A 21866-nucleotide genomic window follows, 5' to 3' on the forward strand; every position below is an offset into this window, starting at 1 on the left:
CATGTTCCCCAATCCACCAGGGTGCAAATACCAGCTGCTCCAAAGTGGATAAAGAGCACTGGAACCTGTGGGACCAGAGGGACGTGGGCTTGGGATGGATTTCCCCAGCCATGTGGATCATGGGCTTTTTTTCAGGGGGTTGCAGCTGGGATGGGTGATGTGATCCATTCCTGGGTATCCTGATGTCCCTTGTGCTCTCCCACAGGACAGGGGAGTGACCACCACGCTCCAGCTGCTGCCGCCTCGTGCTGAGACTCTGACCAGCACCACCAACACGGACCACAGGTAGGTCCCATTATCCCACACCGGCCAATAACCCTCCCTGGGACAACTGATCCAAGTGGGACTCAAATGGATCCGTGCCAGCATCTGTTGCTCCTCCAGTGCTTTTCTCTGGCTCTGCTGCTGCTGCAAAGGAAGTTGTGTGGGAGGATGGAATTTTCTGTCGAGCATCCCATGGCTCTGGATGCTCCAGGGTGCTCGTAGGAGTTCTGCCATCCCCATCAGCTCCACGAGGCTGAGTGGCCCTGGCAGCTGGATCAGGGGCCGGGCTGTGCCTGCCTTGCTGGGCGCTGTATTTGGGTCAGCCACATCGACTGGAAGTGCAACTGTGTCATCCCTGGAGAGCGCGGGACGCCGATCCATAACCGCGGCTCCGGCCGGGATGGCACGCAAGGCCCGGCATCCTCACCCTGCTCCCCGCTTATCCAGCCCAGCCCCGCTCCCAGCCTCCAAAACTCGGGAATCCAGCACAGCCTCAACTTTTTCCAACAGCAGCAGCTGTGACTCTGCTTGTCCCGGACATGACTCCAGCCCTGTGAATAACCAGAAGCCATCTGCAATTCCCATTGTGCCGTGGCAACTGGTACGGCCACCGGAACAACCGGATGCTTGTGGAATCGGGGGTGCATCCCCCTCCTGACGCCTGATTCCTCTCTGTCCAGCCACAAAAAGGAGGGAGAAGAGGATGTTTTTCTCGATTTTACTTTCCCCATCTCTGGAGATGCAAGGAGGGGATAAAAAGAAGGGAGGCAGAAAAGGCAAAATTCCAGTATCCCGGTGGAGCTGGGCAAATACAGATAAATATTCCTCAATTTCTACATAGGAGGGATTATTTTATTGAAGCCATGTGGGAATAAGACCCCTGGGAGCCAGATCCAATGGGCACAGGGAAGGACAGGAAAGCTGTGCCCCCTCAGTGCCCAAGTCGTCAACCCAGCATTAATTTGCAGATATTCCCTGAAGGATCAGGGCTTGCTGCTGCTGTTTGTATCAAGTCTTGATGGAAAACAAAGTGCCTGTGTGGTGGGCATTGAACTTTAGGGATGGCCTGGCTCCCTAACACGGAGTCAGCATGGAGATGATGGGGAAAAAACCCCAAAAAGCCAAGAGAAATGCTCCAGTCACCACCAATGTGCTGACCTGGATATACCAGGTACAGGATGAGAAAAAAGAGATTTATTATTTTTCCTAGTTGGAAGTGCAGGATACGTGAGCTGCATCCCTTGCTTTGAACATGGTTGAAATCCTATGATGCCTCCTGGATACGGGGGTGTGGGCTGGAGGGAGAGAACAGCACCCCAGTTTGGGTGCAGAGGGGAAACTGGTGCCACAGCCCACAGCAGAGGGCTAATCCCTCCCTGGAGTGGTGTCTGTGGGGTGAGTGCCTGTCAGACTGTTCCCCTGAGCAGGGAGGATGATCTCACGTGCTCCATGGGTCTGGGATCCGATGGCTCGTTCCCGCAGCAGCCTGACCCGCAGAGCCCAGCGAGCCCAATGCCCACGGTCATCCCGGCCTCAGACCTGGGAACGTCCCTCTGCTCCCTCCTCTGAGTGCTGCCTGCACTCCCTGCCCCTGCCAGCATCTCCAGGAGCAGCCTGGCTGCATCAGCCAGCATTTCCACGTTTAATTTCCCTTTATATATATAGATATATATATATATATTTTTTTTTTTTTTTAATACACCATGTTTTATTCACCCCATCTATCTTCCCAAGCACAGATGCTGCTGCTCCTTGGGCTTATCCCACTGCAGCTTCATCGCACAGCGTTGCTGTGGTGGCACCTCTGGGCTCTTTACTGGTTTTATTGCTGAAATCCAACCTGATTCCCCTTGCCCTATAGGGAGGAAATGTCACTGGTGTTCTTGCAGCAGCTCCTGGTGTTTCCAAAGGCAGGCAGGATCTCCCCTTGTGCATTCCCACCACTGTGGCTGCCACAGATGTGCTGCCTCTCTGGGCCTCTGAGAATATTTTGGCTCTGTTTTCTCACCACTTTCTCATTTAAGAGTTGTATTTATCAATGAAGTCTCCCTGCTGAGCCTCCCCTTGTGCATCCCATCCTCCAGCCCTGACCATGCTCCCTCCATTGCTCAGAGCAGCTGTGGCTGCCCCTGGATCCCTGGCAGTGTCCAAGGCCAGGTTGGATGGGGCTCGGAGCAGCCTGGGATAGTGGGAGGTGTCCCTGCCCATGGCAGGGGTGCAGCTGGGTGGTTGGATCTTTCCAACCCAAACCATTCCAGGATTCCAAGATTTCTCCAGCTCCTCAGTGTTCTCTTCCCATGGCTGCAGCATCCAGCTGCAAACTCCTGCAAGGATCCTGACAAAACCCTGCTGGGAGCATCCCTCTGTTCTACCAGAGAGCTGTGAACTCCCGTTCTCAACCCAATCCTCCCACCCCTTCGTACCCCTGACTGATTCCATCCAACATCCTATTCCCTTCCTCCCTTGGAGGAACCTTACCCCACTGCTGCTGTCAAGGCAAAACTGGGAATCCCAAACAAAGCCTCTGCTCCTCTCCAGTGGTGGGACGAAGCCTTTTAGGAGCTCTCTGAGGAGCAGAAGCTTCTCCCTGTGCCACCACCCGCAGGAGCCACGGCTCCGGAGGGGACAATGGTGCCATTGAGCGGGGACATTGACACGCTGCCGTATTGTGCCTGGCAGAGAGATGCCCGGGAATAATCGCCTCCTCCTTGGCTTTGTTGCAGGGCTGTGCTGGTGCTGCTGCACGGCTTCTCCCCCGCCAGGGCTCCGGTTATGCGGTGAGGATCCGCAGCTCCACGGGCACCGTTTTTTCCTGGCTGTGAAAGGTACGGCTCAATCGTCACCTCCTAACCAGGATGGGGCTCTGGGGGGGGATGGCACTGATGGGGAGGGATTGTGGGTTTGGGAGCAAAAGGATGTTCCTCACCCCAGGAGGCCGTGTCACTGTTTCATTGATCCTTGTAATATATTGTGTGTTTATTATATTTTATCTATTGTAAGTCTATTTTTTATATATCCCATCTATAAAGGCAGCGTTGAGAGCCATCAAAATTATAAATCTTCCTAAGCCTGCAAAATGTTTTGCCTGAAATATTTGCATAAGATGCAGAAATCCAACTCCGCTTGGGGTCTGGACGATCCCTTAAAATTTGGATCCAGGATTTTGCTCGCAACTATCTTAAATGAGGCTGAATGAGAGTTTGCTCTGAGACTGATACAGAGCAGGGCTGCGATTTTTTAGGAACATATTTAAGGTTGCTTTCAAGCTGTGTGATTCCAAAAATAATTTCTCTACCCATTTTCTGGTGAGGGTGTTTTCCTTACCCAAATTCTCCTTGAAATCCTTGGATTTGGGCTGAACTTTGGGCTTGTGATTGTCAAGGACGGCAGCAGCTGCAGGAACAAGTGCTGTGGCAATGCCTCTCTTCTCCCTGCTCCTCCTCCTCCATCCCTGGAGCATCCTAGGAGCTGGTTTCCTCTGGAAAACTCCTTCTGGGAACACATACCCCCTGCACGGTCACCCAGGCTGGTTCCCAGCTTGTTCCTCCCCTAAAGCAGCTGGAGAGCAGAAACACACTTGAGAAATTAAATGAGAGGGTGAAAACTTGGCTGCCCCATCCCAGCTGTGCTGAGGAGCAAGGACATCCTTTGAAATTCCCTTAAAACCAGGAAAAACAAGTTCTTTTGAGGAGTTTCACATGGTGGGAGCTGCTTAAGACATGCTGGGAGTCATGTAGGTGTAAAAGATGAAGAGCTGTCAGATTTTAAAGGTTTAGGGCCTTCTTCGTGCCAAATTTGTTCAGTTTGGGGGTTTTCTTTAAGTGCAGCGAGTAAAACCTCGCTAATTTGGACTCCTGGAAGCCAAACCTCTCTTCACAACACGGGGCCTTTAAGGAAAACATCAATTTTTGTGAGGTCAGCCATAAAATCATGCGAGCTGGCAATGGGAAGGAACAGATGACAATGAGCCAGAGGTTGTGGCCTCTGGATGGGGTAATTATTTAATCCCTGCTTGTGGGTTTGAGTGAGGGGCACCATCCCCTTCTCTGCAGCCAGAGACGTGCACAGGGGAAAAATCCCTCTGGCAGAGAGCAGGAAGGGCTGGGGGAGGAGGAAAATGTCCCCTCTGTCCCCTTCCAGCTGTTCTCCCTTCCAGCTGTTCTCCACAGAGCAGGGAGATGCTTCCAGCTGTTCCCCCAAATGAGGTTGGGAAGAGAGAACAGGGGTGAAGAGGGGCTGGCATAGGAGCCTCTGGTCAACATAAAACACTAAAATTAAAAAATTTCAGCAACAGGCGCTGCTTTGGACAGAAAAATTGAGGGGGAAATGAAGTTTTTTGGTGGTGCTGCAGTGTTTCACTGTAGCTGTAAGGACAGGGAGAGTTCGCAGCCGACTTTCCACCAAGTTTGAAAAGGAAAAGAAATCCTAAACAAGAAGGAAGCACACTTTATCCTGCTGCAGCACCTCCACTTCCCGCCTTCCTCTCCTGCTCCAAGGAGCTCTTTTCGCTATTTTTAGCCCTAAACCCTTCGACTATTTGAGTGATCTGATTTTTTTTTTTTTTTTCCCATAAGCGCCACTCTTGGCTCTGGAGTTATCCACCACAATCTCTTTTTTTATGGCGTTTTTTATGCGAGCTTGGAAGGGAAATCCAAAAATAAAGGGGAACTAAAGGAGTCCTTGGCGTCCTGGGGAACGCGGGGTGTGCAGTGTCAGGTTCGGAGGAGCTTTCCACGTCAGAGCGCGGGGCAGGAGGGAGAAAGCGGCGCCGGGCAGGGATCCACGGATCCGCGGACAGGATGGGAGAGTTTTGGGAAGGACTGAGCCCAGCGCTTCTCCGTATGTTACTTTTGGGTTTGTTTTGTTTTGTTCTCCCTCCACTTCGTGTTGATGTTTTGCTGATGGTTTTTAGCTTGGCTTGTTCCCAGCACTTCTCAGATCCCCTCCCTGTGCTGCAACCCCCCCTCTGCTCTCACCCAGCTCTTCCTTGCTCTTCATTTTCTGCCCTTTCCCAGTTATTTGGGTGGGAAATGCGTTTGCTGAGCCTGAATGTTCGTGTGTTGCCTTTTCTGCCGGGGTAAGAGGCACAACATCCCTATTTGGCATCAGTTTGTGCACACTTTGCTGGCGTAAATCATCCCCTGGCACGCAGGGCAGTGCAAATCCATCTCCAGGGAGTTTGGGATTAAACCACTTTAGCTTTTTCCTCATGGAAAAAGGAAGAAATTCATCCCTGTGTGGGTGGGGAGGCCCTGGCACAGGTTGCCCAGAGAAGCTGGGGTTGCTCCTGGATCCCTGGAAGTGTCCCAGGCCAGGTTGGAACACCCTGGAATAGTGGAAGGTGTCCCTGCCCATGGCAGGGGGGTGGAATGAGGTGATCTTTAAGGTCTCTTCCAACCCAGTCCATTCTGGGATTCTGTGAAACCCCTCTGTGCTCTGGGACCTCCTGGCCAGCCCCTATCCCAAACCTCCTCCTATCCCAGACCACCAGAGCTGGGGGGAGGAAAGCAAGGCTCTGGTTTTCCTGCTGATCCTGTGTTACATTCCCGAGGTTTCTGCAAATTTTGGGGTCTGCATCCTCCTGGCTTTGGGATCCTCTGCTTAGATCCCCATGCTCCTGCATCACGAGCTGGGCTTTGAGGCCAGGTACAGCTGGAGAGCAGCACCCGTAGAGGCTCATCCCAGCAGGAGATGGGCATTTGCAGCTGGTGTCTCTAATCCATAAGTTTGTCTTCTCTGCAAGGTGCTTTTGGCTTGTTTTAAAAATAAGATCCAAGGCTGTGAGCACACTTTTCCTCCTCACATCCCAAACACCTTGCAAAGGGTGTGTTCCCTCCTGTGCAGCTGGGGAAACCGAGGCACGGGGAGCCCAGCGGCATCACCACCTGCTCCTTGGTGGCCTCATCTTCTTGGCCAGCCTTCCTTGAGAGAAAATGCTCCCAAACACCCAGGATGCTCCTCTGGGGTGGAATCTCCAGCGTGGATCCCCTACCCCCACCTCAAAGTCCTGAGATGAATCTCAGGTGGAGATGCTGTTGCATTTCCACAGCTTTTAATTATCCCGTCCTTATAAATCCTTAAGGTCTTCCCTGTGGCTGATGGATGACCCTGAGTTATGTCCTTTCTGCCTTCAGATCTCTGCAGATTTAGTTGCAACCAGTGTTTGTCCAAAGATTTCCTGGAGAGAGGGGCTGGAAGGAGCTCCTGAGCCCTCCCTGTTCCTGAGGTGGCCTGGAAAGGCATGCCTCTCTCCATCTCCTTCCCATCCCAAAATGCCCTTCCCACCTATCCCAGGCACAGGAGCTTGGCTTAGTGAATTTATTTAAGCTCTGCTTGATGGCAGAGAGCTGTGTCCTCTCCTGGGGGGAGGTGAGCGAACATTCCCACCCCCCCAAAGGGAAACAGAGTCCCTTAAACCCTCGGAGGCCACAGGCACCTTCTCCTTTCACCCCAATTACCTTGGAATGCCACAGGAGGGCAACCTGTCCTGTGTCCAAAGCTTCCTTAGAAAGTCAGAGGGAGGAAATCCCAACGTAACTCAGCTCCAGACGGGTGGGAACGGAAAAAGGGCCATGAGGCAGATGGGGAAATCTGCACCTTGTGCTCCTCCTGCAAGCTGAGAGAGCCATTTCCAAGACAATCCTTGGGTCTTGTCCAAGACCGAAATCCCAGGAGGGTTTTTTTTTGGTGTGTGTCATCAGCAAACCCCTCCTCCCCAGCAATCTGATATGGTGTGCACCATATTCCTGCATGATCCTAGAGCTGGGGAGGACTCTCTTCTCCTGTAATTTATGGCCTGCTTGGAGTTCTTCCACCCAATGTTCATCCCAGCATCCCAAGGGGCAGTTTCAAGGCTGCACAGCTCCCTTTGACCTGCTCTGTCCCTTGGAGATCATGCTGACCAGCCATGAAATTCCACGTGGTTTCTGCTCCTCGCTGCCAGGAGAAGGGAAAATAAAGGAGTTTCTGTGGGGTTTCTGCACGTCACTGTTGCAGCCTGGGGCTGTAGCAGTAGAAGACAGAGAAAATGGATAGAAAAGGAGCAGCCCCATCCTATAAATTAACTAAGGCACATGAGGATAAGCTTTGCTGGAGCAATTTGTTTGTCTCCCTGCCTCTCCCATTTTTTGGTGCCGTGGGTTGTCCCACTGTTTCTCTGGCTCCATCCTCAGAAGGTGAGGATCCCCTGTCCCACCCTCAGGTGCCCTGAGCTGTCCCCAAGGAATGAGGTGACTTTATAAGGACAAGCCAAGCCCTGGAGCAGGTCAGAATTGCTCCTCTGAGAGCTGCACACTCTCTTCTGCAGTCTGACTTTTTTTGCTCCGTTTCCATCCTCATGGGGAGAATCCCAACTGTTCCTGGCCACCAGTGGGTGTGGAGGTGTGGGAATGCTGAGCAAGGTGGGGATCTGAGGGTGAGCTGTGCAATCACAAGGACAGCAGAGGCTGAAGGTCCCCCGGGAGGTGCAGATCCCACCAGCTCCCCGTGCCAGTGTTTGTCAGGGACACTTTTATTTCCTATCCAGTAGAAATTGTTCTGGCTGCGTCTTGTCCTTTCCTGGTGTATTTCTGGCATGTTAGTGAGGACCTCGACAGAGCAGCACTGTTCCCCCCAACTGGCTCTGGCCCCAAACTCGCTCCCATCACCCTGATCGTTAATGACACTCAGCAGCCTCATCCCTGGGCGATGCCACCACCAGCTGGGACCTGTCAGCACCAGGGGGGTGACAGGGTGGCACCAGCGGCTCCACGGGAGCCGGGACGGGGGTGAGGTCACAAGACCCTATTTTCTGAGGGGTTTCCTCAGAGATCAGGTCCATTCCGGCAGAGCAAGGATTGAGGCACCTCGGCACCTCCCGAGGCTGCGTTTCTGCTTCGCTTTGTTATTTCTGACCCTTTTTAACACCCTCTTACACCGGCTCGGCCCGGGGCTGTGCAAGGGTCTGCTTGCTGTGAAGCAAACACAGGGCGGGCGCCAGCGAGGCAACGAGCCCCTGAAGGCATCACCAGTGGGCTGTAAATGGGCAAAATCACGGGAAAACAGCCCAGAAATGGGGCTCGTCCCCTACTGTGGCGAGGCAGCGCTTCCAGCCCAGTCCTGAGCATCTTCGGGCGCTTCCACCCCTTCTCTGTGTCACTCTCTGGATCAAGGCAGAGTTAATCCGCCCCACGACCCCAAATACTGCTCCCCACCGGTTCCAGCCCCAGAGAACACCCGCCGCGCATCCGGAAGCCTCTGCTTCGGAAGCTTGAAGCCGGTTCAAACATGAACCCGAGCCACATTCCTCCAGGCACGTTTTTTAACATCCTTTTTTTTTTTTTTTTTTTTTCCCCCTGCCGGGGACAATGCATTTGCTCAGGGCTCTGCCCAGCCCTTTCCTCTGCGCTGCCAGACAGAAATAGTTAACCAGGTTCGCTAAGAAATGAATGTCCTCGTTTCCTTTCCAGGGCAGGCGGTTCCCCCAGCCTCCCCCAGCCCGTGTCTCCGCTCGGAGCCCCGGGGAGGAGCCGCTCTCCAGTGGCACGATGCGAGAGCAGGCGCTGTCTCCCCGGCTCGGGCTGTGCTTGGTGACCCGGTGGCCTGTGCGAGCACTGCCAGGTGCCCCGGGCGATTCCCGCAGCTCGAGAGCAGCCCTTTGCTCGCTCTCCTCTTGCGATCGCGGCGATGGGAGCCAGCGCCGGCTCTGCAGAGTTTCAAGTCAAAACAGATCAAGCTAATCATGAAAAGCGGTGCTGGGGGAGAGGAGGGGAGGAGAGAGAGAGAAGAAAGATGGTGCCACGGGCGTTGCAAAGCCATCCCTGCTGTAGGCACAACCTCGTTTGATAGCGTGGCTTCTCCTGGGAGTTGTGGTTGGATCCCCCAGGAAAGGGGAGACCACCAGGGCCGGGACGCTGTGCTGACCCCAGTCCCAGAGCCCACGGGCTGTGTCAGGGACACACCAGGCTGGTTTGGGTAGGTGTTTAGGGTCATCCCAGATGCCACAACCCATTAGTGCTGCCGGGGCTCCGGGGAGGGCTGATGGCTCCTGGGATGCTCCAGCTGCTGGAGCAGCGATGCGGCGCTCGGGAGGAGCCGCTCGCCGCTCCTGCAGCCTCTTCTCCGAGGGCATCCAGAGGAAGGCTGCCTCTCACGGCGCTTTGTTGCATGCTTGGCTTGGCTTGGTGGGAGGTGGTCGCTCTCGGGCTTGCAGAATCCCCGGACAAAGCATTTTCCATGCTGCGGGGCCGCAGGGAGAAGGGTGAGATCAGCCGTAGCTTCAGCGCCTGCTTGAATGGAGGCAGAGGTTTGCAGAGGATGGAGGCGGCGTGGCCTGGTGGAGCATGAGACATCCCTGCCCGGGGCACGGAGACCTGCCCGGCATCCCGGTGTGAGTGCAGAGGTGAGGAGCTGCAGCCGGGGAGCAAAGCTGTTTCCCGGGAGCCGGGAGATGGACCGCGTGCCGCCGGGATTTTGGGAGAAGGGAGAACTTCTGTGTCCTCTCCTTCAGCCCCAGCCTGGGAGATGAGCTGGTGCTGGTCTTTCTGAGGGTGGGACCCACAACAAAATGAGCAGAGCTGGGGCTGCTCCCTGCTCGGCTCTCGGGGCTGCCGTAGGGTTTGGCCAAGGCTGTTTCTGCCTGGAGATCAGGGGAAAATGGTGGCAAATGCAGGGTTTGATCTCCTGTGTCCATCCTCAAGGTCAGTGTGAGCTGTGGGGGCTTCTGAGGCTGCCGTGTGGGATAACCTCCCTCCTCGTTGTTACAGCAGAGAGGGATACCCTGGAAAACAGGAGAGGAATGTGGCCAGCTCAGAGGAGCAGCTTCCTGCAAGAAATTCTGTGTCTAAGGGCAAACACATGCGAGGTTCCGTGTGCTGGCCAGGACACGTGTGGGCGTGGAGCTCCTTTATTTATTCGTCCGTGAGCGGAGCTCTCCCGGAGATCCGAGGTGGGAGGCTGAGGAGGAAGCTCTGCTCTGTGCAGCTGCTTTCTCGCAAGCTTTCGCCCTGCCTGCCTCCCTGCCTCCCGGATCCCGCGGCTGCAGAGCCTCCTGGCAGCCCTCGGCACTTTTTTTAGCCGTTCTGGAGAATTTGAATAGTTCTAGCAAGGGCGAGCTCTGATTTACAGGGAGTGTTTTTATGGTGTTTATGTTGGCAGGCTGGAGTTTATGTACGGTTTGAAATGTTCGCTGGAGCCTTTTATCGCCGGAGCTGAAGAACAACAGAGCGCTGGTGAAAGTCTTGTGCTAATTGGAGAGGGCTTGATTTAGGGCTGGGGCTGCAAAATGCCCGACTCCTGCTTGGCTCCGAGGGGCTGCTGCTGCCTGCAGTCCCCATGGGGAAGGAGAGATGATTTCATCCATCAGCGGGGTGGGATCCATCCAGGTTGAGCCATTTTTCCAGTGAAGGTCACGTCTGGCGCTGAGAGGGACAGATCGTGGTGCCTCGGGCTCCTGTCCCTGCTCACAGCCCTGCTCACAGTCTTTACTGCAGCCAAGATGATCAGCAGATGCAAGAGGCTTCAGCTTGGGAAAACACGAGCACTTGCTTAAATGTGTTTTCTTTTATAACCCAAACCACACTCAGCTGTGGGGCAATTCCTTGTGCTGGCGTTGGAAACGCAGCTCGCCTCCATCTCATCACTCCTCTCCCCGTGTCTTTGTAGGATCTCAATGTCCCAGCTCAGGGTTTAGTGAAAACAGTGACTTGGTGAGATCCCATCATCATCTGTGGGATTTGGAGTGACTGAACCTCACGAACACCTCACAAAAAACGCCCTCCTGCTCTTCATTTTCCATTATCCCTCTCCCATTAGTCCTGCAGAATTAGTCTGAGAGTAGGAAACTTTTCCAGGTGCCAGCAAGGGGTCATTTTGGAGCACAGAGAAGGAATTTATCCATCTTACAGTCAGCTCCTGATCCCTCCAGCCGTGTCTGCCTTCCCTTCTCCAGCATCACAGGTGCTAAGGGGGTGATCCATGGGGTGCAAGCAGCACCTCGGTGTGGGATGGGAGCTCTTAAGGGCAGTTGAAAATGTACAATAGCAGGAAAGAGTTGCAAGGGGATAACACATCTTGGGCAGGGTGTGCTTCGGATGTCCTGGTTCCTGAGAGCAGGTGGTGAAATCTGTGAGGAGTGGAGAGAAGAGCTGGAAACTGAGATGAGTCCCAGACCAGTCCTTGGATGTCAGGCAGGTCACAGAATCCCAGAATGGTTGGGTTGGAAGGGACCTTAAGGATCACCTCATTCCAACCCCTGCCATGGGCAGGGACACTTCCCACTATCCCAGGCTGCTCCAAGCCCCATCCAACCTGGCCTTGGACACTTCCAGGGATCCAGGGGCATCCACAGCTTCTCTGGGCACCCTGTGCCAGGGCCTCACCTCCCTCACAGGGAAGGTGTTGAGCTCAGCTCCAAGGCGGGTTGACCACCCAAGTTTAGATAATGAAATCCCACCCAAGTACCTTAAAATGAATCTTGAAGGAGGCCACAGAGATTTTAACCTTTTGAGGAGACCATGGCACATGGTCCTGCCTCCACATCATTCACAGTTGCTCCATACCCCTGCAGCCTTTTTCCCAGAAACAGCTACTGGGACTCCCCTGCCAGGGAAAAGGGCACTTTATTCCAGGCCAGCTGTTTAGGGAAGGTCCTGGCTGGCATTAGGCACCTCAGTAGATGTGTCCTGCTGGACATATCCTTGCAAGAAGGGAGGGAGAGAAAGGCACAGCATTACAAGCACATCTACATGCCTTTAGTCACACATACAAGAAAATTTAAGGAATTTGGTTCAAAGGGGTTTAGTGAAGCAGAGAACCTTCTATTTTAAGAGATTTTTGATAGCTCTCAGCCTGCACTGACCCACACAGATTCTAAAACAGAAAAAAAACCCCCACAAAACCAACAAATCCCCCACTTCTGCTACTGGCAGTAAAATTTTGGCTGACTCGTGTGAGCCTCTATTAACCCTGCGAACGTGCTGGTCAGGGACAAACCTTACAGTAGGAGAGTCCATCCTGCTGTTATTCCTTGTAATGGGAAGCTTCCAAAAAACCAGCCAAAACAAATATTTGGAGGAAAGGCAGGGGCTGCCTGGAGGGAGTGACTGGGGCAGGAATGCTCCTGCCATGGTCAGGAGGTGACATCATCCGGATTCCTTCGCTGAGGAATGCAGGATTTGGTCTTCCCTGCCAGTAATTGCTTTTCAAAAACAGACCTGCCCAGGGAAGCGGATTTCACCCAGCCCCTTCCACTGCACGGCAGAGAGGCTGAATATTCCCAAATCCCCTTCTTTTCCCTGGCTTAAGGGGACATTGTATGGACAGGCAGGGTAAAATCGGTCATTCCCCAGATTGCAGGTGGAAGCACCCACAATTCCAAAAGTGGTAGCTGGACAGAAAGCTGGGCACGGAGAGCTGGTGGGGGAGCAACAACTTCTTGGGGCTGGCCAGGATGGGGCAGGTGATGGGCTCAGTGTGTGTGTGGACTTCTGTGCGGGGCAGACTTTGCTGAGAGCTTCAGGAGGAGCCCATGGTGACCTCCATGGTGACCTCCATGGTGACCTCCATGGTGACCCCATTTCTTGGTGCTACGAAGCCCAATGACCACGTTAGGTGTTTTTGAATGTAGAACTTCAGTGGTGACTGGAGAGAGTTGGACTTGGGGGTCCTTGTAGATCCCTTCCAATGTGGATGTCCTCTGGTTCTATGGCTGGAATAGGTGTTGATGTGCAGAGCATTCTGACCAACCAGCTGATACCTGGCTTGGTCCAGGGCAGGGACTGTCCCCCTGTGCTGGCACTGCTGGGACACCTCAAATTCTGTGTGCATGTCTGAGTTCCTCTCGACAAGAAGGACATTGAGGGGCTGGAGCGTGTCCAGGGAAGGGAACGGAGCTGAGGAAGGGTCTGGAGCCCCAGGAGTGGCTGAGGGAGCTGGGAAAGGGGCTCAGCCTGGAGCAAAGGAGGCTCCGGGGGGACCTTGTGGCTCTGCACAAGTCCCTGACAGGAGGGGGCAGCCGGGGGGGGGTCGGGCTCTGCTCCCAGGGAACGGGGACAGGAGGAGAGGGAACGGCCTCAGGCTGGGCCAGGGGAGGTGTAGATTGGATATCAGGGAAAATTTCTCCCCTGAAAGGGTGGTCAGGCATGGGAAGAGGTTGCCCAGGGCAGTGGTGGAGTCACCATCCCTGGAAGTGTTCAGAAACACGCTGATGTGGCACTTGGGGACAGGATTTGAGGTGAACATGGCAGTGCTGGGTCAGTGGCTGGACTTGATGATCTCAGAGCTCATTTCCAACCTTGGTGACCCTCATTGATAACTGGTAGGGCTAATTCCTCAGCAAGGCCACAGTTCTCCCTCCAAGCAGCTCTTGGCTTCTCCATTGGGTTGAACATCCCACATCCCACCTCCAGTCCCCTGAGCTGGCAGCCCTCCGGCCCTGGCTCTGCTCTGGCTCCAAGCTCCGCAAACACCTCTGGAAATGGACGTCACCGGCACTTCCAGCGGCAGCAGAGGGGTCAGTTCCTGTGGGATGGAGGCTGCTGCCCTCATTTCAATAGGTGGAACTAGGTGTAGTTCAGCTGCCCCCGTTATGAGTCCAACAGGGTGATTTAGTGCCTGGAAAGGCCTGAAATATTTTGCTCTCAGTGCCTGACAGACGATGGCTGGCAGGAAACGAACGCGCCGCGCTCCAAGGCAGGGCAGGTTTTGCTGGTTCTCTAATTTTCCGCCAGGTTTTTGGAAATTCTTGGCAATTAAATGGAGGGCAGAAAAGAAGGGCTTTGGCCAAAGGAGAAATCCCACTTGGTCAGCAGGATTTTTGGAAGGGGTGGAGTGAGGAGCTCTGAATGGGCAGCAGCGGGACAAGGGCTGCCCAGGTTGGAATCTGCTCTCCTGAGGGTGCTGAGATGCGGTGTCAGGTGTGCCAGGAGAAGGCCTGCTCAGTCTTGGGGTCAGCAGCACAAGTAAAAACAGTGGGGATGGACACAAAGCAGGGTCTGGGGTCATGGCAGGGTGATGCCATGGCATTTTGTCATGGCAGAAGAGGCAATCCACACAGGAGGCAACCATGGAACTGGTTGGGATCAGGTCCCTCATGGGACAGGGTGACAATGCCAGGAGAGACGTGGAAGAGAGACCCTCTGTGGGACATCCTGGGCTTGGTTTGGATGTTGACCCCACCAGGCAAGTCCCTTCCCTTGTCCTATCTCAGCCACCCTCTATCCCAGGGCTGTCTGGTGCTGACGATCCTGGTTTGCAGGACTCTCACTGCTCAAGAGAAGACAAAACCAGTATTTCCCTTGTCTTTGGGAGAGGGGGAAATCACAGAATCCTAGAATGGCTTGGGTTGGAAGGGACCTTGAAGATCATCTGGTTCCCAAAAGGAGGATGCAGACACCAGTCCCATTACCTCACACACGCTGAGCAAGTACTCCACCGTTGGAGCTAATTCCCTGTGTGACACGGGTGGAATAGGGAATAAAGGGCATGAAACAGGGATCTCCTGCTCATTTCTGCCTGGAGACAGCACAGAGTTGGCTGAGCAGCACTGACATGAGCTCCAGAGGATGAAGGTGGAGGCTCCAAGGCTTTGAGGTCAGTAGGGAGCAAAAAAGCAGCCAGGAAAAGAGATGACAATGGATGCAGATCTGCTTTTAGATGACACAAGGAAGCTCAGAGGCTCCGTATTTATCACAGCTCAGCAAGTCAGGTGCCACCAGTCAGGTGTGGGACTGCTCCTCTGGCTCCAGCCCTCCAGCAGAACATGATTTGGGGTTTGGTTTATGTCCCTTAAGTTGTTTTTTCTTCAAGTTTCTCAGAAACACGGATGGTGGTGTGATTTCTTAATTATTTCTGTCTGGAGGCTGAAGGGAGGATGGCTTGGAGAGGAAGGGAGGGAAAGAAGCAGAGATGGAAAGAGTGAGTTTTCAAGAAGACCCTCTCACCACTTCATCTTCTTTCCTCAGCCTCTGGTAATGGCCAGGATCACTGATTGCAACTTTTCACTCCTGAAAATTCTCAGGGGGTTTCCTGGAATACCAAAATGTGGTGGGCTGGGTGCCCAGCCAGTGACCACCCCAGTGATGAGGATGGACCTCAGCTGAGCAGCAACAAACTGAGACATGTCCCAAAAGCTGCCTGGAGGTCAGAGACCCTGGAGTGGCATTTTTAGGGTCTATTTATCACTAAGTGAAAGAGAACCAGTTTTTTTTTCCTTAAATACCCTCTTTCAACAGCATTTTCCATGCTGTTTGCCTCTTTAAACTTAGCAGAGGAGGCTGACCCAGCCCTGGGCTGGCAGAAGGGGTGGAAGAAATGTGAGCACCAGCCTGGGAGCCTGGGAAGGGGCTCGCTGCACGTCATGGGGGGATTTCGGCATTATTGTGAATTAACCCATGACTGCAACATCCTCGGTGTCCCATCCCCAGCCTCGCAGTGGAGCTTCAGGCATCCCTGCCTGGGAACCAGCCAAATTCACCAGGGGTACCCGCCCTGCCAGCAGGAGCCCCCCACATCGCAGGGGTGGTGGAGGGTTTGGTGTGAGCAGGGCAGTGCTCACCTGAGCTCCTGATTTCTCTACCAAAACCTGCCCCCATGGGCCTGGTGCTCCCTTGGGAAGATCTCTGCATTCAGGAGTAACCTGAAAACAAAGACAGAAACCTCATGTTGCTGCCCCCTTGTCTCAGGCTGTGGATCAGCCCCGAGCACTGGAGCATTGTTGGCTCAGGCTACAGTGTCAGGTATGGAAGGGCTGTGCACCTCCTCCATCTTCCTGCCTTCCCCTTCTGCCTCAACGTCCTCATTCATGAAAAATTCCCAGTTGGATGGACGTGGGGAGAGGAATCAATGTTGGCGCATTTTTTCCCCCACGTCAGCCAAGGGAGGTCGTAGGCTCAGAGGGATTGAATCTTTGTTTTCGCAGCTGGATCCCGTATTATCCTTTCTTCTCTCCAGCTTTTTATTGCTGCCCGTTCCCCGGAGCAACCTGTTGGGAAGCAGAGTGTGTGCTCATGTGGAGCACAACCTGCTGTGGCTGCCCGAGGAACAGCGAGTGGGGCTATCCTCCCCCAGGACCGGTGAGCTCTCCAGGGGTGCCCAGGACAGGATGAGGAGCAACAGCCATAAACAAAACCACAATGAGTTCCACCTCAACATGAGGAAGAACTTCTCTGTGTGGGCGGTGGCAGAGCTCTGGAACAGCTGCCCAGGGAGGGCCTGGAGTCTCCATCTCTGGAGACATCCCAAACCCACCTGGATGAGTTCCTGAGTCACCTGCTCCAGGTGACCCTGCCTTGGCAGCAGGGTTGGTCTAGGTGAGCTCCAGAGGTCCCTTCCAACCCCAGCAATTCTGTGATTCCATGACCTGCACAGCCCCGTGTGTTCATTGAGGATTTGGGCTGTAAGGGATTCTGTGCTCCTGCAGTGGGGCCATGCAATGGATCCTGGCTGGGGAGGGAGGAAGGTGCCATCCCATAATGGTCCCCTGAGGACATCTGGCTGCAGCCCAGATCTCCTGGCTCCTTTTATCCTGGCACAGTGTGGGGTGAAGGCAACTGGGTAGCAGAGACCAACTTGGTCCATCCTTTGGTAGGACAGGGCAGGGAGCAAGGTTGGGAGCATCTGCCTTGGGCTGGAGCGTGATGGGATCATGGGATCCCCTTGGGATCGTGGTCCCAACCTGGGCACAGCATGGCTTTGGGGGATGCTCTAGGGTTTGGTGGAGGTGCGGTATGGGTCGGTGATGTGGTGTAGGGTTTGCTGGTGCTGGTGTAGGTTTGGGGGTGTTGGGTAGTTTTTCATGATGCTGGTGTAGGTTTGGTCGTGCTGGTGTGGGTTTGGTGGTCCTGGTGTAGGGTTTGGGGATGCTGTAGTAGGGTTTGGGGATGCTGGTGTAGGTTTGGTGGTTCTGGGGTAGGGTTTGGGGATGCTGGTTTAGGTTTGGGGATGCTGGTTTAGGTTTGGGGATGCTGGTGCAGGGTTTGGTGGTGCTGGTGTAGGGTTTGGGGATGCTGGTGTAGGTTTGGAGGTGTAGGGTAGGTTTGGTGGTGCTGGTGTGGGGTTTGGGGATGCTGGTGTAGGGTTTGGGGATGCTGGTGTAGGTTTGGAGGTGTAGGGTAGGTTTGGTGGTGCTGGTGTGGGGTTTGGTGGTGCTGGTGTGGGGTTTGGGGATGCTGGTGCAGGTTTGGTGGTGTAGTGTAGGTTTGGGTGCTGGTGTGGGGTTTGGTGGTGCTGCTGTAGAGTTGGTGCTGCCAGTGTAGGTTTGGTGGTGCCAGTGTAGGTTTGGTGGTGTGGTTTATGTTTTTGTGGTGCTGAGGTAGGTTTGGTGCTGCTGGTGTAGGTTTGGGCATGCTAGTATAGGGCTGCCAGTGCAGGGTTTGGTGCTGTGGTGTCGGGTTTGGCCAGCCTGGCAGACAGGCTGGTGGGGGCTCATGCCCAGTGTGGTGGAGGGGGTGGAGAAGGTGCTGCTGGAGCCCCGCTGGATGCCCAAAGGACTCCAGCACTGCAGATCTCAGAGTCAGCCTTTGCTTTGAGCAGAAGCATGGCCCAGGGCCAGCTGGCGCTGGCTCCATTCCCACCTGGATGCCAGCCCGGGGGCACCTCCTCCACTATCCCACTCCTGAGGGGACAGAGGGACACTGATCCAAAATCCTCCAGTCCGGCGAGCTCTGGGGATGGACAGACAGGTGGTGTGTCCCTTCTTGGCACGGGGGACCCGGCGCTGTCCAGATGTGAGGCAGGAGCCGTGACCTCTGTGGCGTCAGCGGGTGGGGGCTCCTATGTAAACACGTCCAGGAAGGTTCCCGTCCCTTTTCCACCCCGTGCTCGCCTTCGGCTCAGACCCTCCTCGCATCAGGACCATCAGCCCTCGCCCATGCTCCATCCCGGAGCTCCGGGAAGGTACCGTGCTGCTCGCCCAGCCCTGGGCTCTCCTCTGGCTGTTTCTCTCTCATCCTCCTCTCCTCTGCATGTAAACCTGGCCGTGTAATTAAATCTGTGCGTAATTATCTACGGGGTGATTTAAATATTTGCTGGTGATATCGGTGTAATGAAGTATCTCGGTGAGCAGAGGAGGAACCTGCCCTGGTCATGCTGGGAACCCAGCCAGAAGGGTAGGAAAGCACTCATGGAAATAATGTTTCCTTTTTCTCCTTATTTTCTATTTTGTCTGTTATCTAAGAACAGTTGGCAAGAGCACGTCCCAGCCATTTGCTGCCTTATTTTTCACGCTCGAGTCTCTGTCTTCCCTTTTAACTCTGTTTAGGTCTAATTAGTAATGGGGAAATGGGCCACAAAGTCACATCTAAGTGTCTGGGACTTTTGCTTTGGCATTTTCCTTCTTGTCTTCATAGAATCCCAGAATGGTTTGGGTTGGAAGGGACCTTAAAGATCATCTCATTCCACCCCCCTGCCATGGGCAGGGACACCTTCCACTAGATCAGGTTGCTCTAAACCCCCTCCAGCTTGGTCTGGAACAGCTCCAGGGATGGGGAGGGCACAACCTCTCTGGGCAACTTCTTGTTGTCTTCAATACCCTTTTAAAGTTGATGTTTGATTTCTTTACCATAAAGAAAATCTGGTGTCCAGGTGTCCAGGGCTGAGCTCAGGAGGACATTTTGGTGATTTAGGGTGGCAAGTCTGCAGCAGATTTATTTGGGGAGGGCACAGGGATGGGTTTGTATGGTGCAGAGAAGGGTTTGACAGCTGTTCCCAACCCTTGTTCCCGTTTGCACAACACTTGGATCATGGAGCCAGCCTCACTGTTACGGCTCTGTCTGACCTGGCAAGTCAGAGGCTTCTCCAAAGCCAAAAGATTGGGAAATTGATAAAATAGATATCCTAGCAACGAGTGGTGGAATCTGCAGAAAGGTTGGTATTCCAGATATTATGGTTCAGATGAAATTTTGTCTTATCTCACAAGTTCTGCTGCCTGAGCTTCACCTCAGCTCCTGCAAGCAGAACCCTTGTGCTGCATGATGGGTTTGGGAGACCAGAGGAGGGTCACCAGGGTGACCAGAGGGATGGAGCACCTCCCCTATGGGGAAAGGCTGAGAGAATTGGGATTGTTCAGCCTGGAGAAGAGGAGGCTTCAGGGTGACCTCGGAGCCCTTTCTTGTGACTAAAGGAGCTCCAAGAGAGCTGGAGGGGGATTTTGGACAAGGGATGGAGGGACAGGACAAGAATTTGAATTGATAGAGAGTAGCTTTAGATAAGATATTAGGAATAAACTCTTCCCTGTGAGGGTGGGCAGGCCCTGGCACAGGGTGCCCAGAGCAGCTGTGGCTGCCCCTGGATCCCTGGAAGTGTCCAAGGCCAGGCTGGACATTGGAGCTTGGAGCAGCCTGGAACAGTGGAAGGTGTCCCTGTGCAAGGCAGGGGATTGGAATGAGATGGGCTTTAAGGTCACTTCCAACCCAGTCCATTCTGGGATTCTGTGATTGCATTCCTGGAAGAGCAGAGTGTGACTCAGCACCCTGAGAAGATGCCACACCGAAGCAGGACCTTGAGGCTGCTCCCAAGCACAGCAGCTCTTCCTAATGACTCACACGTGGTCTTCAGCCACGCTAGAGTTGTTAAGGTTGTTTAAAGAGCAACACATGAGCTCTGCAGGTGCAGGACAGGGCAGGCCTCAGTGGTTCCAGTGGCCAGGGCAGCATGAGGGAACATCCTGAGAACCAGGCAGAGCATGGACCTGATGAAGGTACCTGGGCTGGGTCCTGTGGGTCCTCTTCCTGGAGCAATTTATGGGGCACTTGCTTACTGCAAGCTCCTGGCCTTGTTAGGGTGGAGAGATTTCTTTAATATCAACTTTGGTTGGCAAATTACAGATATTTTTGGGGTTGTAAAAAATTAGAATCATAGAATTCTTTGAGATCATCTCCAGTCAACCCAGCACCATCATAACCACCCCTAAGCCGTGTCCCCAGGTGCCACATCCACACAGTTTTTGAACGCTTCCAGTGATGGTGACTCCACCACTGCCCTGGGCAGTCTGTTCCAGTGTTTTACAACTCTTTCCATGAAGAATTTTTTCCTAATATCCAATCTAAACCTTCACTTGAGGCCATTTATTCTTGTCCTGTCACTTGTTACCTGAGAGAAGATAAAAACATGAAATACCTTTGGGCCATTTCTCATGGCTGTCCCGGCTGGGTGTGAACAGGCCCATCTGTTGCAGTGGCTGTCCCTGTGTCTGACACAGATGAGGTGTGTGATGACAGAAATTACACCATCATTTTTTCCACTGGAACTGCTGGGGAAAAAAAAAAAAGTAGAGTCAAACTCTCAGGGTCAGCAGCCTGACTGTGATATTGCAAAGCATTTTCCACACACAAAAACCCCTCCAAACCTACGAGTACTGCAAGAGGAGATTGGTGAGGAAAGCTGGAGGAGGTGTTGAGCGTGTCCTGCTTTCAAAGAACTGTGGAATCATGAATGGTTTGGGTTGGAAGGGACCTTAAAGCCCACCCAGTGCCACCTCCTGCCATGGGCAGGGACACCTTCCACCATCCCAGGCTGCTCCAATCTCCAATGTCCAACCTGGCCTTGGACACTTCCAGGGATCCAGGGGCAGCCACAGCTGCTCTGGGCAACCTGTGCCAGCCAGCAATTCCCAATTCCCAATATCCCATCCATCGCTGCCCTCTGGCACTGGGAAGCCATTCCCTGGGTCCTGTCCCTCCAGGCCTTGTCCCCAGTCCCTCTCCAGCTCTCCTGGAGCCCCTTTAGGCCCTGCAAGGGGCTCTGAGCTCTCCCTGGAGCTTCTCCTCTCCAGCTGAACATTCCCAGCTCTCCCAGCCTGGCTCCAGAGCAGAGGGGCTCCAGCCCTGGAGCAGCTCTGTGGCTTCCTCTGGACTTGCTCCAACAGCTCCGTGCCTTTTCTTGTGCTTTGCCTGTGTGGATCCCAAGGACAGAACTGCTCCACCTCCACTTTGGGGGTTGCTGTCTTTACCCTCAGGATGTGTCTGTGGTGTTGCTGCTCCCATCCCCCTCCCTCTTCCCACACTGACACCGGGAATGTGGTTTTCGTGCAACCGAAAAATCAGGGAAAAAGTTCCTTTCATCCACTTGGCACCAGTCAGGGACCTCACCCAGCAGCCCTTGAATGGAGCTCAGAAGCCATGGCTGAGCTTCCAACCTCTCCTGACCCCTTTTCCTGGGGTTCTTCCAAGCTCCCTCCCAACGCTCCATCTCTGCCCATCCACAGGTGTTAGGGGAAAAAACCACCAAACCCACACCTTTCTGGAGCAGCCAAAAATGTGTCCGTTTGCCTTTTTTTTCCAGCATTCCCTAACCTTTCCCATACACCCTGACCCTTTTCCTCTGCCCCCACCTGCATTAAGGCACCGCTGTGGGGTGAACTGTGGATGGAGGAATGTCCACATGGACAACAGCGGGAGGAGGAGATGAGCCGTGAACTTTTGCACGTTTCACCAGGGGATGGATTTCCTCTGGTTTTAATTGAATTGTTTCAAGGGTTTTTTTCACTCTTTTGTACAAATTCAGGAAGGTCTGGAGCAAGTCAAGCCTGGCTTGGCTTCACAGGGCTGGCAACACCGACTGGAAAGTTTATTGCTTCCTGTTATGAGAGCTCAGGGAGCCACGATGGGATTTCAGGAGAAACATGGGCA

At 53.9% G+C, this 21866-nt stretch overlaps 1 protein-coding gene across 4 annotated transcripts in view; it reads left to right on the forward strand.

Moving 5' to 3' along the window:
• GJC2 (gap junction protein gamma 2) overlaps positions 1–21866 on the forward strand; it is a 39679-nt gene that overhangs the window by 2901 nt on the left and 14912 nt on the right. For 2 of the 4 annotated variants that reach the window (XM_048308009.1, XM_048308095.1), the window contains exons 2-3: positions 206–285; positions 2988–3089. The gene's annotated coding sequence lies outside the window, so the exon portion shown is untranslated. Of the gene's footprint in view, positions 1–205; positions 286–2987; positions 3090–5007; positions 5104–9453; positions 9644–21866 lie in introns of those variants that run through there. The other 2 variants (XM_048308248.1, XM_048308330.1) reach the window with 2 other exon arrangements.

The sequence above is a fragment of the Corvus hawaiiensis genome, chromosome 1 (assembly GCF_020740725.1).
Source record: "Corvus hawaiiensis isolate bCorHaw1 chromosome 1, bCorHaw1.pri.cur, whole genome shotgun sequence".
NCBI classification, from domain to species: domain Eukaryota; kingdom Metazoa; phylum Chordata; class Aves; order Passeriformes; family Corvidae; genus Corvus; species Corvus hawaiiensis.